Source organism: Dermacentor silvarum, chromosome 11 (assembly GCF_013339745.2).
Source record: "Dermacentor silvarum isolate Dsil-2018 chromosome 11, BIME_Dsil_1.4, whole genome shotgun sequence".
Taxonomy (NCBI): Eukaryota; Metazoa; Arthropoda; class Arachnida; order Ixodida; family Ixodidae; genus Dermacentor; species Dermacentor silvarum.
The window spans coordinates 76,492,676-76,506,744 of record NC_051164.1 but is presented as its reverse complement, the minus strand read 5'-3'; the positions used below and the strand labels follow the sequence as shown (position 1 = coordinate 76,506,744).

The following is a 14,069-nucleotide window of genomic DNA, read 5'->3' as shown; positions in this document are numbered from 1 at the left end:
GCAACTCGACGTTGTCTCAAGTGGCCTAAATAACCGCGCGAACCCATGTGTGTTAGAGCGTAGGCTGCACAGAGCCTTACCGATATTCACGGCACTCTTGACTGCGCAGACATCAAGCAATGTACAAATGAGGTGCCGCGGCAAGATCAAATCGCTAATTCGATTAAAACGGTGCTAGAGATAGGAAGGAGTAAGACAATCTGCACCGATAAACATTTCTTTTGTCTTTGGTACTCTTGCACAATCTGAAGGGCATACGAAGCTCACTAGCACCAGGCCTTCTCATACCTTAATTATACTCGTACGTTAGAGCACTTGTGCATTGCGTTTAATGCCTAAGGATTTCTCTAGCCTGTTTGACAATCCAATGTGCGAATAAAGATACAAAATGAAGTTTCCGTAGTGTGACATCGAGTGAGATCACACCTGACAAGTGAATTTACTCGCAAAGTAACCATCGAAAGCATTCATAAGGCACCTGGGCTCCGTTCCGATTATAAAAAAGGTGGGAATAAAGGTGTTTAGTTTGCGCACCAAGGGCTTAATATGCGAGGACAAATCTTTGCCATCATTGCGCCGGTAAACGAGGCGCGTGTCATGCATCAGCGGCACAAATTCGCGAGAAACATCCCGGCTGCCAGAAGAAGTCGTCTTAAGTTAGCGAGTTCATCGGCGGCGAAGCCCATGACTGCGAACACAAAGAAATGAGATACGCATCTCGAACGTCGAATTTCGAGCGGTCGTGTGTACTCACTCCGACGTAGAGGACCCATAAGATAAGCAGCAGCACGATGAGGATGAGGTAGTTGATGAATAAGCTTTGCCCCTCGCGTGAGTCTAGTCCTGCCATCGCGTGCGAGTGTATTGGAAGGTGGAAGCCTCTTGCACTACGCGCGGGAGTCAATCCGTTGCAGCAGATGCGGCAGCGTCGAAAGTGCCCGACTTAAGGCAAGCCCCCCACCCACCGAACGCTGAGGAGATGCTCCCTTTCCCACCCCCTTCTCGCCTCGGCGTGTCGCTCGTTTCTGCGGGGGCCCGACGAGGCCTGCGTTTTGAGGGGGTTCGTTGGCGATCTGGGAATGCGATTGGCCCATCGCCCGCGTCAGACAAGCGTTCCCGCTCGCACTTCCCCTCTCGCGAGCGCGCTCATCTCTCTCGTATGATTGGTCTGTGACGGGGGAAGGGGCCGCGCCGCGGCTCTCGCCACTTGTAAGTTGAAAGTCTTTATTTTTGTTTTCTCCAGCTAACGTTTCTGTTGTCACGCGTCGCATCGCAACGTCTCGCTTCCTGTCTTCAATTTTTTCAGTCTCCTTGCTTGCTTTCTTTTTTTTCTTCTACCCTCTCTCCTTATGGTTATTATTATCATCATTTTTTTTTTCAACTCTGTGCCTCGCGATGCGAGCCTGGTCTTCTTGAGGAGGGGAGTGGAAGTGCGCGCTTTCGCATATTTGCGATTCTTGACGCCGGTTACTTGTTTATTTTTTTTTCACTGTAGAACGTTGGTGCGCACGTTGCTCCAGTTTTTGAGAGAGTATGAGCACCAACTCGTCTAACCCTAATTTCTAGTGTGGATAATGGCTACCGGAGTCTATCACCGCTGGGGTTCATTTTCATTTATTTTCTTTGTTTGCTAGCTGCCTGTGGAAAAAAAAAAAAAACATTAACAGATGCCGCAGGTGGTTGGAGTGCAAATTTTTAAAGGGAAATATGCCAGCTTCTCTTTCACTTGTATTAATTCTATATATGCGCATTATGCTTGTCACCCATCTTAGTGGGACTACAATGACTCGAATGAATATGTCACACCTCACCTTATGCTCCGCCGCTGCCTGTTAAAAATGGCCGCGGACCACGTTACGCCATAAAAAGGCTTTTTGTTTGCGGTCATCGCCATTTTGGTATAGAAAACAAAGTGAATTGAATTGAATTGATTTTAATTGAAGTTTTGAAAATGCTTGCGGCCGCATTCCGATGGGTCGGAATGTCATAAAGTGCTTGTGTTTCAAGCATTAGGTGCACACAATGAACCCCAGGCGGCCAAAATTAATTTGGAGTTCCTGTGGTGCTTTGGAGCGCTAAGCTCCGTAGTCGAACTGGTTGCGGTAGTTTCTTTCTTCAAGAGATCATCATTATCATCATCGTCATCACTCATGTTCGATTACCTCCTGTCCTTCATAATTCGACTCCCTCCAGCGATTGCGCATTGTTTTCTTTATTTCTAAAAAAAATCTCATATCTCCACTCATCACCGCCATTACGATGACATGGTGGTGATCACACCGGGGAGCTTGTATACTGCAACATCGACAACTTGCAGGGTCGCTGCTAATGTATAACTGGAAGGTCCCTGTGACAGATGATACTGGAAAATTACTTCGAAGACGTGCTCATGATCCGTTCAATCAGGAACCAACGTAGGGGCAGGCGTCCTGGGTCCTGACTCTTGGACGAAGAGCAACCGTGTCACCATGTGTTTTCGAAGAATTTTTTCACCAAATTCCGTTAGGGTTGTGGTCGGTTCTCCGTCGGTACTTTTGCCAACACACTCCGCCGTTTCGCGTGTCACTCAAGAGGAAGTTTCAGCTCAGAACCAACTACGACTTTACTATTTAAACGCATGTAAAACGCAGAAATACTCTAATGTGACAAACGTATAGGACCGATTTGAACGAAATTTATTGCATTTGGGAGAGAAAGTTACGCTCTAGCAACTGAAAGAAGCAAATTTTTTATTTAGGAGGTTATACTTTTTACAAATATTGCAGAAAATCTGCATGTTCCGGAAAAATTGAAGCACGAAATTTGCACATCCCTAATTCTGCATTAAAAATAAATATCGCAGTTCTGCAACCTATACATATCTTAGAGCATATAAAGCTGGCAATTCTGACATACGAGTTTAATCATGCTTACACGTGAAACGTATACAATTTTTACGAAGATCTCGCAATAGTCCTACTCACAAATTATAGTGCTCAATTTGAGAGTGGTGTATAACACATAAATTCTGTCCAGTTTAGACGTCTTAATAGCTGTTGTTTACAGAATTGTGGTGTCACCAATAATTACTGAGTTACAAAGGCGAAAGCATGGTGCCTGATTCTTTTTTCTTCTTCTTTTTTCTTTCAATCTTTCAGATTTCAGCAATCTTCGGGGAGGAAACCGGTGGCCTAAATAATAATAAAAATAAAACAATATGCTTCCTGTAGTGACTAGATTTTTAACATCATTATATTAAGTGCAACAAACTTCATTAAGTTCGGTGCAGTGGGTGCCGAGAAAAACAACTTCTCCTTTCCCATGTATTTAGCCTACAGGAGCTCCCGAGCTCAAGCTTCCTCTTCAAACCAGTGCACGTTCGGGCCAGGTGTTTTTAAAAGGCAGCTCCTCGCCGCTGCAACTTTTTCTTTTTTGTGCTTTCCGTATGCTCACTACGCTTTCACAGTCGTGTGTTTTATTACTTCTGTTTGTTTTTTTTCTCCCTCATATCTGAACGTCTTGGGACGCGACGCGGTGCATCTTTCAAGAGACCCGCGACTCGCCTGTTCTCGTCGAGGTCGTCCGAGCAATATTTAGAAAGCCAGACGATGCTTGAGGGGCAGGATGCAGCAAGTGCTTGCATTCCTCGCGCTGTTTAGCTTCGTGTTTTTTTTTTCGTTTCTTTTACGGCGTCGACGTTAGTGTGCTTCTTTTTCGTTTTCTTGTTTTCTTTCTGTTCCCCCCTTCTTTATTCTTTTTCCAATGCGTTTTGGCTATGCATTCCCGTACGGCACCTGGACAGCGTCGCTCTGCGGGCCTCGACTTTATTACGGCACTTAAAAGCGCTCTGCGCAGGATGTTATTATGCCGGTTGAAGACAAACAGCTCCGCAAGCAACGTAAACGAGTTCAAACGAAATGTGAGCATACCAGCAAGGTCGCCAAAACGGGTTAAAGCGAAATTGTGTAAGTCACGTTCTTTATATTTAAACAGAGTGAATGAAAGAAAGAAGTGAAGGGAAAGAGGTGAAATCGTTCAGTATTTATACGCAGAGCGATAGATTACGCGTCAACATCACCATTAACCAATGCTGATACCGTGTATTCCGCAATTCACCTGTCGTTTCATGCGCAACCTCGGAACCATACAACGTTTTATGCTATTTACAGTGACTTAATTATTACGTACGGAGACATGGGAAGTATAAGCCAAGAAGATTAACGGCCAACGCAAAGCATCCTCGCACAACGTTTCCACGTGTTCAAGAAGTCGGTTGCCGATTCGCCATGCCGCGACTGCGTCAACATGTGGTATAAGCAATGACCAGCCACCGTGTAATGACTATCGAAGACAGCGCCTTAACCAGTCGTCCACAGTAGTGCTAACGCTTAAGTTAACGCATATAAATGCGTGCATATTCGGAGATAACGAAAAAAGGGAAAGAATAACTTTCTTTCGAGTAAATGAAATGAAAAGTGACAGATGATATCAACGCGACGCGAATTCACACTAAATTTATTAAATGCGGCGCACGTACCCAGCTGTTCTCTCGCACTGCGTTTCACTTCCACGGCTCGTAAGACATAACGGTCACGCAGAGCCTCGTCTTTTTCTCTTTCTTTCTTTCTTTCTTTCTTTCTTTCTTTCTTTCTTTCTTTCTTTCTTTCTTTCTTTCTTTCTTTTCTTCTTCTCTTCTTTTCTCGCTTTTTTTTAAAGTTTTCCTTTGCTTGGAGATAAAACCGTATCTCGTATACTGCTCATGATCGGTTGCTGTATACCCTAATGATCTGCCGTATACCGTATCACTGCAAAGTGCGCTTTAACATTTTTTTTTCTGAGCCAATAATTTGTTCTCATAGACATGCAAAAGTACCATTTAAAGCGGCCATAAAATAGCGACTGTTTACGCGCTGAGCTTCGAACCAAGTTTGAAAGATTTGAAACGTGACCTGATTAGGGCTTACGGCGTTGCGATGTGATCAGAGTGACGATTTCACCTGTTTGCACGGTTTTCAATCTGACGATGACGACGCCCAACCATGGCGCATAGAAAATAGCGGGGGATCGTCCAAGAATCGAGTGGCAAACGTGAATGTGTTTATTGAGTGTGCTTTTGAAGCTTCATAATTGAAACGAAGAGGAGAAACTAGGCAGTGTGATTGAACTGTCAGACGCGGATGGTATAAGTTTTGTGTTTATTTAAAGGGAGAAAAAAAAAGAGAAAAATATTTGTCACAATGACACAGCGAATGAAACCATTTCGTTCATTTCACTTCCTCGACGCTCGACTGCTTATCCTTCGCATTTCTGTAGCCGACATCCTCAATCTTTTGTTGCCAGTCGGTTGGCGACAACCGACCCTGTGAACAGTGAAGGTTTTTTAGCCCCGCTATGCGTCGCGATTTGTGAGAAGATTACGGTAGTTGCCTGCCTAACATGGCTACCAATACAGATAGAGGTACTGTGAACGGTTAGGGCCTACAACAGAACTAGAACCACAGCTGAAACAAAACCGCCGTTATGTTTATGACACTGCAATATAAAACGAAAAAAAAGTAGGTACAACCGGGCTGTCAGGCATTATAAAAAGGAAATCTGGTTTATTAGTTGTTATTCAGTAGAAAAAAAAAGGGGAAAAAAAAAAAGCCGGGACATTTGACCGTCCCGACTGGGTCAAGTCGGGACTTGGGACGTTTATACTCAGAAGGAAGTCGGGACTGTCCCGCTAAATTCGGAATGGTAAGTTCGATGCTCCTCACGCAAAGCACGCTCTGGTCCCGTTCTGTTCACTTCCCTCTTTTCTCTATATTCGGCTGCTTTTTATGCCGGCCTTTCCACTTTTCTGTTGCTGACTGCTTACATTCTTACCTCTAAAAATTTCTTTAAGGCATTGGCCAAGAATGTTCGCGTACCTATTGTCACATGCGCGCTTGTTGCACGAACTCAATGAAATGGCCCAAGTTGTATTATGTTCGGTCTCGTTCATTATTTGTTGTCTATTTCTATGGCGGCGAATTAAAGAAATCCAAGCGGTCAAAATTAACCCGGAGTGACAAAAAGATATATAACTAAATTGGTATATATATATATATATATATATATATATATATATATATATATATATATATATAATGTCGCAATACACTTACAGGAAATGCAAATATGTCACCTACGTATGTCCACCAAATATGGATGCGTAAGTACAGAACAGGAGGATGCCGATACGCTGTTAATGAGGAAACAAATACTCCCGACGCATTCATCTATTATTTTTGTGCAAGCGAATATTTACCTTTGAACAAACGTTTACCACGTGTTTAAAGCGTTCGGCGTGTCCTGCTTTGTTGAAGCTCACCGAACAGCCTGCAGTTCGCAGGCATACACACAACGCACGTTATTTCGCATACCTCGCGTGCTCTGAGGAGGCCGCTGGAACAGTGTAAACAGGTCTTCACCACGCTCGTTTTGCTTAACTACAGCGGCTGCGTTTTGCTCGTCAAGCTTATACTCGGCCGCAAATAGGCGCCCGCCCCGTTTCGTCTTCGTTGGCAACGACCAAATAGGAGGCTCGCGCGCCTGTATACCATGGCGGTTGGTAACTGAAGCTGATTGTCCTGATTTCTAGCAGCTCTCTGCGCATTCATTTCGTCTCCGTGACAGGCAGTCATCGTAGGAAAAAAATGCAAACCGAAGCAACGAATAAAGAAGAAAAAAAAAGACTGATTCTACGCGTACGCGGAGTAATCTGTGATTAAGCGTTTACGAAAATGTTGAGCGTCTCGATTTCATACAAGATGTCAACTTCGCGCACATTTTGTTCAATTATTTTAGAGCGCAGCTCTTAGGTGCCCATTCCTTCGACGAGCGTCGGTGTCCCTCGTAACCGAGCGAGCGAGCACAGCGAAGGATGAAAGAGTGAACGCGGAGCGCAATGGGGGATGAAAGACGGCGATAGCGAAGAGAGCGCTTGGAGGCAAAGCGGAGGAAGAAAGTGCAGCGGAACCACGAGGCGGAAAGCGGAGTAGGACGGTATTGCGAAAGCGTGAGAAGAAAAGAGTAGTGCCTCTCAAGACGGGCTCTGCGGCGACGATGGCTACGACATGGCGCCGGAGCAGCGCGCGTCGTCTGTTCACCGATAACGCCAACGATGAGGCACGCGGCGAGCGCGTCTACCGATACCATATATAGAAACAAAGCGCGTTGCGCTGCGCTGGCGTTGCGCTGCTGAGCACGAGATCGCGGGATCGAATCCCGACCACGGCGGTCGCATTACGATGGAGGCGAAATGCAGAAATGCCCGTGTGCTTGCGTTGTAGTGCACGTTAAAGAACCCCAGGTGGTCAAACTTAACCCGGAGCTCTCCACTACGACGTGCCTCATAATCAGAACTGGTTTTGGCACGTAAAACTCCAGAAAGAAGCAGTTTTCTGCGATTGATTCGCACTTCCAACTCGCCCTAATCAGAACCATGTTCACCTTCACATGATAGCCACTGCGTTGAATACGAGTTAGGAAAAACGAGTTTATCTGTCTGTTTGTTGCTTGCTTGCTTGCTTGCTTGCTCGTTTGCCATCTGTTGATGGGTATTTAAGTCTTGCATATATTTATCTTCTTGCTTTTTTTTCACACTGATCTGGTACATTTTATTCCAAGGTAATCATTCTGCCGCTTTGTGTGTCTGATTTACATATAAGTAAACATAGATTTTTTTATTGCAATAGCAATTATAGGGACACCCCAGCCGAATTTCCGCCGCCTTTGTCGCCCAAGTCCAAGTGCGAGAAGATCTTATCGCGCCCCGCGGCGCGTATATCTTGTAGGTGCGAGGGAAAGTGCAAGTGGGTGTGCCGAGAAGAATGTTGGCATGATGCGCGCCATCTACCCGCTCGCCCATTGTTGCGCGCGAAAGGTTGGGAGGGGGGGAGGGGTGACAGAATATAGCAAAGCATAGTGTGACAGATTATAGCCGGCTGGGTCTTCGAGTGTGCTGTTTCATCACTTCTCTAGCACTTTACTTATCACGTGATTATCCTGCTGCCTAGACGTTCCAATATTTATTGACGCCCAGGACACGGCACGTATACTGCACAGTGCGTGGCGAGGCATTAAATCTTTTTAATGCGAAAGCATTATATGCCCCATGAAGCGGAAACATCCGTTAACATCCGATGATACAAAAACCCACGTGACCAAGTGATCACGTCACGTTTCAATGTCAATTAAAACCGACTTGGCCCACAACCAAAAAATTGACTGCCCTACTCGAATATTGAATTGACCCACGTTCAAAACCGACCTGGCCCACTCCCAAAACTTGGGTGGCCCACCCCAAAATTGACTCTGCCCATTCTAAAATTGCGTTGACTCACGTTCAAAACAGAACTGGCCCACTCCCAAAATTGACTTGGCCCAACCCCAAAATTTGGGTGGTCCACCCTCAAATTTGACTTTACCCAATTCAAGCGCATGACCAAGTGAGCACATCATGCGACATAGTGACGACGTGACCAAGTTGCAAGGTCACATGACCAAGTGATGACGTCATGTGAAAATGTCATGTGACATTGACGTCGAAATAGTATGGACTAGATATAGCCGACTCGCCCAGAATGCTTTCGCATTCAATGCTCGTAAGCATACTTAAGTGCCTCTGTAACTTTTAAAAAAACTGAAGGCGTGACAATTAGAGAGTCAAGAAAGCGGCGAACGCAATTACACTGCCCGTGCTTGTGTGTGTGTGTGTGTGTGTGTGTGTGTGTGTGTGTGTGTGTGTGTGTGTGTGTGTGCGTGCGTGTGCGTGTGTGTGCGTGCGTGCGTGCGTGCGTGTGTGTGTGTGTGTGTGCGTGCGTGCGCGCGTGAGTGTGTGTGTGCGTGCGTGCGTGCGTGTGTGTGTGTGTGTGCGTGCGTGTGTGCGTGCGTGTGTGTGTGTGTGTTGGACGTTTCTTTGTTGTTATGGTCGTTATCACGTGTTTCAGTATTAAATTTCTTTTGAAAGGAATATACGTTGGACGTGTTGGTATTCAATGCTTAGTGATAACAACGTGAAACGGCAAAAGATGAAGAAAACTGCGACAGCGCTGCGTCCGTCCAGTCCTTTTCTTCGCCCCTTTGTTGCTTCGAAGCTGTTTTGAAAAAAGTCGCAGTTTCACCCGAAAGGCGAAGCGTCGATTGCGATAGCAAATTACCAGCGAGCCATCAGAAGTAAGGATGGTACTTTTATCGGCCGTATCGACTTGTAAACATTCGCTTGCTAACTAAGTTAACAAGCATAGTGTCAGCGCGCACAGCAAACATGAACGCATCACACTCGATCACCGCGGACACTCGCTGTCGAAACGCTGGCGTGAGGAAACGTGGCAACAGCAGTGAGGGAAGTGACCTTCGTGCTTTTGTCTATCGCTTCAACGTAAACTGAGCGCCGAGAACACGCAGCACGCACAAAGCACAAAGCTACGAGCCGCCGACGAACCTAGACTGTGCCTCCATCGCAGATCGCTCTCAAGATACGGCCGCGCGACCGCGCGCAACCGCCACATACACACTTGCAGCCGGAGTAAAATGCCGCCGCCATCCCTCCCCTCCCCCTGATACCTCGCAACGTTGCGTCGCTCGCGCGCGGTAAAAGAGGTTCACATCCTGCCCGTTTTCCTCCCTTTCGCGCGGGCGATATTGAGCCGCGATCGTCGGCTCCCCCTCGCACATACTGCGTAGGGCGCGCGGCGACGGTGTTATTGCCCTTGGACTTTATACGGAACCTCACGGCGACGGCGACGGCCACGGCAGAAATTCGCCTAGATTGTCCATATAATTGTTATCACAATAAAACAATTTTACAGCAAAGCCCACATCACGTGCGCGAATGCGCCGAAGCGCCTCGAGAAAACAATAATGAAACTATAACGCGAGTAGGATGGGAGGCCTTGTTATCCAGCTCGGAGGAGGCAGCCCAGCGGGCTGCCATGCCCCAGGCGAGTCGAAAAGCTCACGCCAGCGGGACCCTAGAATAGGGGGCACCGACCAGCCTGAAGACCGCTATTTTGTACAATTAGAAAATGGGGCTAAGTGAAGCTTGTGGTGTGTGTATCTGACCTTCGTGGTGAATTTCTCTCTTCATTTCTCTCTTTCTCTTTCTCTCTCTCTCTCTCTCTTTCTCTCTTTCTCTATCTCTTTCTCTTTCTTTTTTTGTTCCTGGTATGTGCCATTGAGTAGCTTGGACCCTTTCGGCCCTACCACCAGGATCAGCCCACTTTTCAGCGTGACACTACCACAAACACCGCCGAAACTTGTGAGCCTATAAAGCTTCGCTTAAAAAGTAAGTATGCGACGAGTTCGCGTCCTCGCCGGACCTCCAATAAAGTTATTTCACTCACTCACACACGCATAGGTAAATCTAGTACACCGACTTTCATCTGTAAAGCAGGCTTCTCCTCGCAAAGACTGTTATAGCGGAGAAGCACGCTTTGACGAAATCTTTTTTTTTTTTTGGGGGGGGGGGGGGGGGGGGAGTTATGCACTTATGGACTAATTTTGAACCGCATAACAAGTACTAACAGAAGATGTAACTTTAATAAAAATACTCTGGCTATAGATCATTGTTGTGCATAGGCGCATGCACCTCTTTTGCTGGCTCCTGATATATATATATATATATATATATATATATATATATATATATATATATATATATATATATATATAGTTACTTTGTCTTCAACCGTTAGTGACAACTTCTTTTACGCCGAAATTTCTCTGTTGAAGGGACTGTCTGCCGCTCTGAACATGTATCTGGATTGTGACCGGAATGAGAAGAATGTGTGTCATATTGACGGAAACGAGCATGCTTGTTGTATCCCATAAACAAGGAAGTATATCTTTAGTAAGGCTCTGAAATAGGTATAAGGACGACGAATGGCGTCACTCGACGGTGAAGCAGTGAAATCAATCAATCTGTGTACCGTCACGTGACCAAAGATCTGCTCAAGGTGAGTTATCTAGTTTAGATACAATACTGAATTGCCTGAAGCTGTGTTTTACGCGCTTCTGCTAACTTCACTTTGCGCGAGAGAGTAATTTTTTCCCCCAGCTAGCGCGTGTTGAAAAGTGGCGCCGCGTTGTGCAAACGAACGGAGTCACGGCGAACGGAGTGGTGCGTTGACGCATGGCTTCCGATATCGCCATCGCGTCTGGTGATATATATATATATATATATTCGATCTTCATTATAAAAACATAGTTTTTTTTTGTCGGCGCGTATATAACCGCTGGCATGCTACTCTGTATAGGGATGGAGAATGTGATTAAAAGATTCCAGAGGAGGGTGGAAAAAAAGAGAATAAAAATCAATATGAAATGCGCAAGTGAACCCGATACTAATGTTTGCAGGTGAGATGGAGGGTAAGTTTAGGCTTTTCTATATGAAATGGCGAATCTTTAAAGCTTTCCGATTCGGCCAATTTCCGACAGGTATTTGAACAATAAATGCAACACCCGCGGCTGTTTTGAAGGGCCGAGCGTTGGACCTAAGATGCTGTGTAGCGTTAATAGATCGTGGCAAAATATGTCAGTTTGTCGCTCAAAAATTTCTCTCGTCGCGGTACGCGGGGCATTCGAGTAATATGTGCTCCACTGTCTCTAAGCTGCCACAGTTGTCACAATAGGGATTAGTGGTACGCCCTATGCGGTACAGATAGGTATTAGCGTATGCCACGTTTAGTAGAAGAGTGTCTCTAAGTGCAATCGGTGTTGTCGGCGTTCGTACACAGTTTTAAGAAGAGACTAGACAGATTGAAATATTCTGTTAAAAAAATTTCTCCTCGCTTTCCAGAGAAACCACTGCACGTTTAGACACTTCCAATGGTATGCTTTCTTCTTTTTTTCCGCTACAAAATAGACTGTCCTGGAAAAAAAAAAACACGATAGACAGTCCCATTAAATAAATAGAAGCCAGCTGCTTTGCTTATTGGCTGTTGGTTATAATACGGCAGCTGATAGCCCAACAAATAATCGCCTAAGTTTCGGCTATGCTTATGAAGCGAATTTTCCTGGCGGATTGGAAACGTGTTAGACACACCACTGTTTAAGATCAATCCTTGATAAAGAAAGCTTTACGGCTTTCTTTAGCTAAGTGCGGCCTTTAGTCCAAATTGTACTGTTACGCAGGTCACAAAGAAAATGTTTAGCAACCGTTCGCTGAATTCACCCTGCAGTAGCCATGGCCGGAGTCGATACTGTGACGCGGACACGCTGTTAAACGTCGTCGCGCAGCCGCACACTAATCTCTGTTGCACCAAATGCTCTTGTCTCGCATCTTTGCTTTCTTTTCTTTACATCAACATCTGCGAAAGGAAGCGATCGAGTAGTAAACGAAAGTATTTTAATTTTGAGATAATTTATGTAACATATACTTGTACGGAGCTCTTTGTTGTCACCGTTTCCCATGTGGCAAACAATTCAGCTGGAATGGTAATGAAAATGTACAACGCATTGAACACGTGCAAGCATAGTACGAGGTATTAACAGGGCGCACCAAGAACATTAACCGTATATATTTGGGGTATTACGAATCGACCATCGGCACAGACAACCACCGCTTCAGATTCCAAACAACGAACAGTTCGATAAAGCAGCGCTTAAAGGAGACGCAGGCGCGCTCTAACAAGTCCAATCTATTTTTATGTTTTCGGGAGTTCGCACGAGTTGACATCACGCTTAATTCACCCGCTGTTCATATACTTTTTAAGAGTGCACTACGATGTTATCCGCAATTGATAAAGATCCACTTAACCCTCAAACGCCCGTATAGCAAACGTATTTTTCACTTCCTTCAAACGCATATAACGCTTATAGGAATAGATCCCTTTGCACAGTACTATACGGGTAAATTTAGTGTTATTCTACTGCAATTCAAGATTTAAATAATGGTTGATTATATTAGACCCGTTCAGTAGATTCGGTGACTTTCTGGGCCCCACACGCAGTTGCTGTGTTTGTCGCAGCGCTCGTCGATCGCAATGTGAACAAAAAGTAGTCAATTCCTCAGACATGATCTGCCACAACTGGAAGAAAGTCATATTAAGTGCATATTACGTGGCCTCTTCTAAAATGCTAAGCTTTCCTGGTTTCGCCAGGGCTGCGTGCCTCTACTAAAGGTCCATATTGAGAACTATTCCGCAGCTCTATTTCCTGCTAAATACTACTCTACTGGTGTGCACACGGCGCATTTCCGATCGCGATCGAGAACGATCGACTTTCTCGGTCGCGATTGCTCCATTGCGCAAGCTGCGGGGGGAAGCCAATCGCGCGGTCGAGAATTTTGATCCAGATAGGGCTCGATCGCGATAAAAAGTGGCCCTGCGGTGCCAATATAAGTTAACGCAGATGTTGGTCATCAAGTGTGCTTAAGAAATGAGAAGGAGCTCTAAAAAAAAAAAAAGAACGTTTCGTCGATTTCTTTAAATCTTAAACGCTGCGGTCTTTTAAGGGTTAAATAACGGAAACGAGGAAACAAGTCGTCGAAACTCACTCCCGTGTAGAGTACCCATAAGATTAGCAGCAGGACGATGAGAACGGCGTAGTTTACGAACAGGCTTCTCGCTTCGCGGTCCATCGTACGGCCGTGCGTAGCTCCTCTGGCTGGTTCCTCCGCGTGTCCCTGCGATGTGGCGAGCTAGAAGCGCTTTGTTGTCTCGGTCCGGGTTGCGCTCCCCGCAAACTTCTGTGTTTGTGTCGTCCCGGAAGAAAAAAAGGAAACTTTGCCGTGAGTTGTCGTCGACAGTCCTTCATTCCTCTCGCCTCGTCCTCCCCCTCCCTCTCTCTCACCCTCTCGCCACCGCGCGCCCCTGGCTTCGCCGGTACCCAGCGGATTACGCCGAGGATGTTCCTGGCACCGAACCATCGCCGCAAGCACCATTTAACACCGCCATTGCCAGAACCTTCCTCCTTTTTTTCTTCCCTCTCTCCTCTGACAAACACACGCGCAAATACAACCACAGCCTCCACCTATACGCTTGGGTGCAAATTCCTCGTTTATTTTCTCATTTGCTTCTGTTCTTGTTCTTCTGCCAGAGTCGTACCACCATTCGCTACTCCTC

At 45.9% G+C, this 14,069-nt stretch overlaps 1 long non-coding RNA gene across 1 annotated transcript in view; it reads right to left on the bottom strand.

The window, feature by feature from the left end:
- LOC119433444 (uncharacterized) overlaps positions 1–13,728 on the bottom strand; it is a 33,030-nt gene extending 19,302 nt beyond the window's left edge. The window contains exon 1 of the long non-coding RNA XR_005188372.2: positions 13,502–13,728. This is a non-coding gene — a long non-coding RNA (uncharacterized LOC119433444). The remainder of the gene's footprint in view (positions 1–13,501) is intronic.
- Between the last annotated feature and the right edge of the window lie 341 nt (positions 13,729–14,069).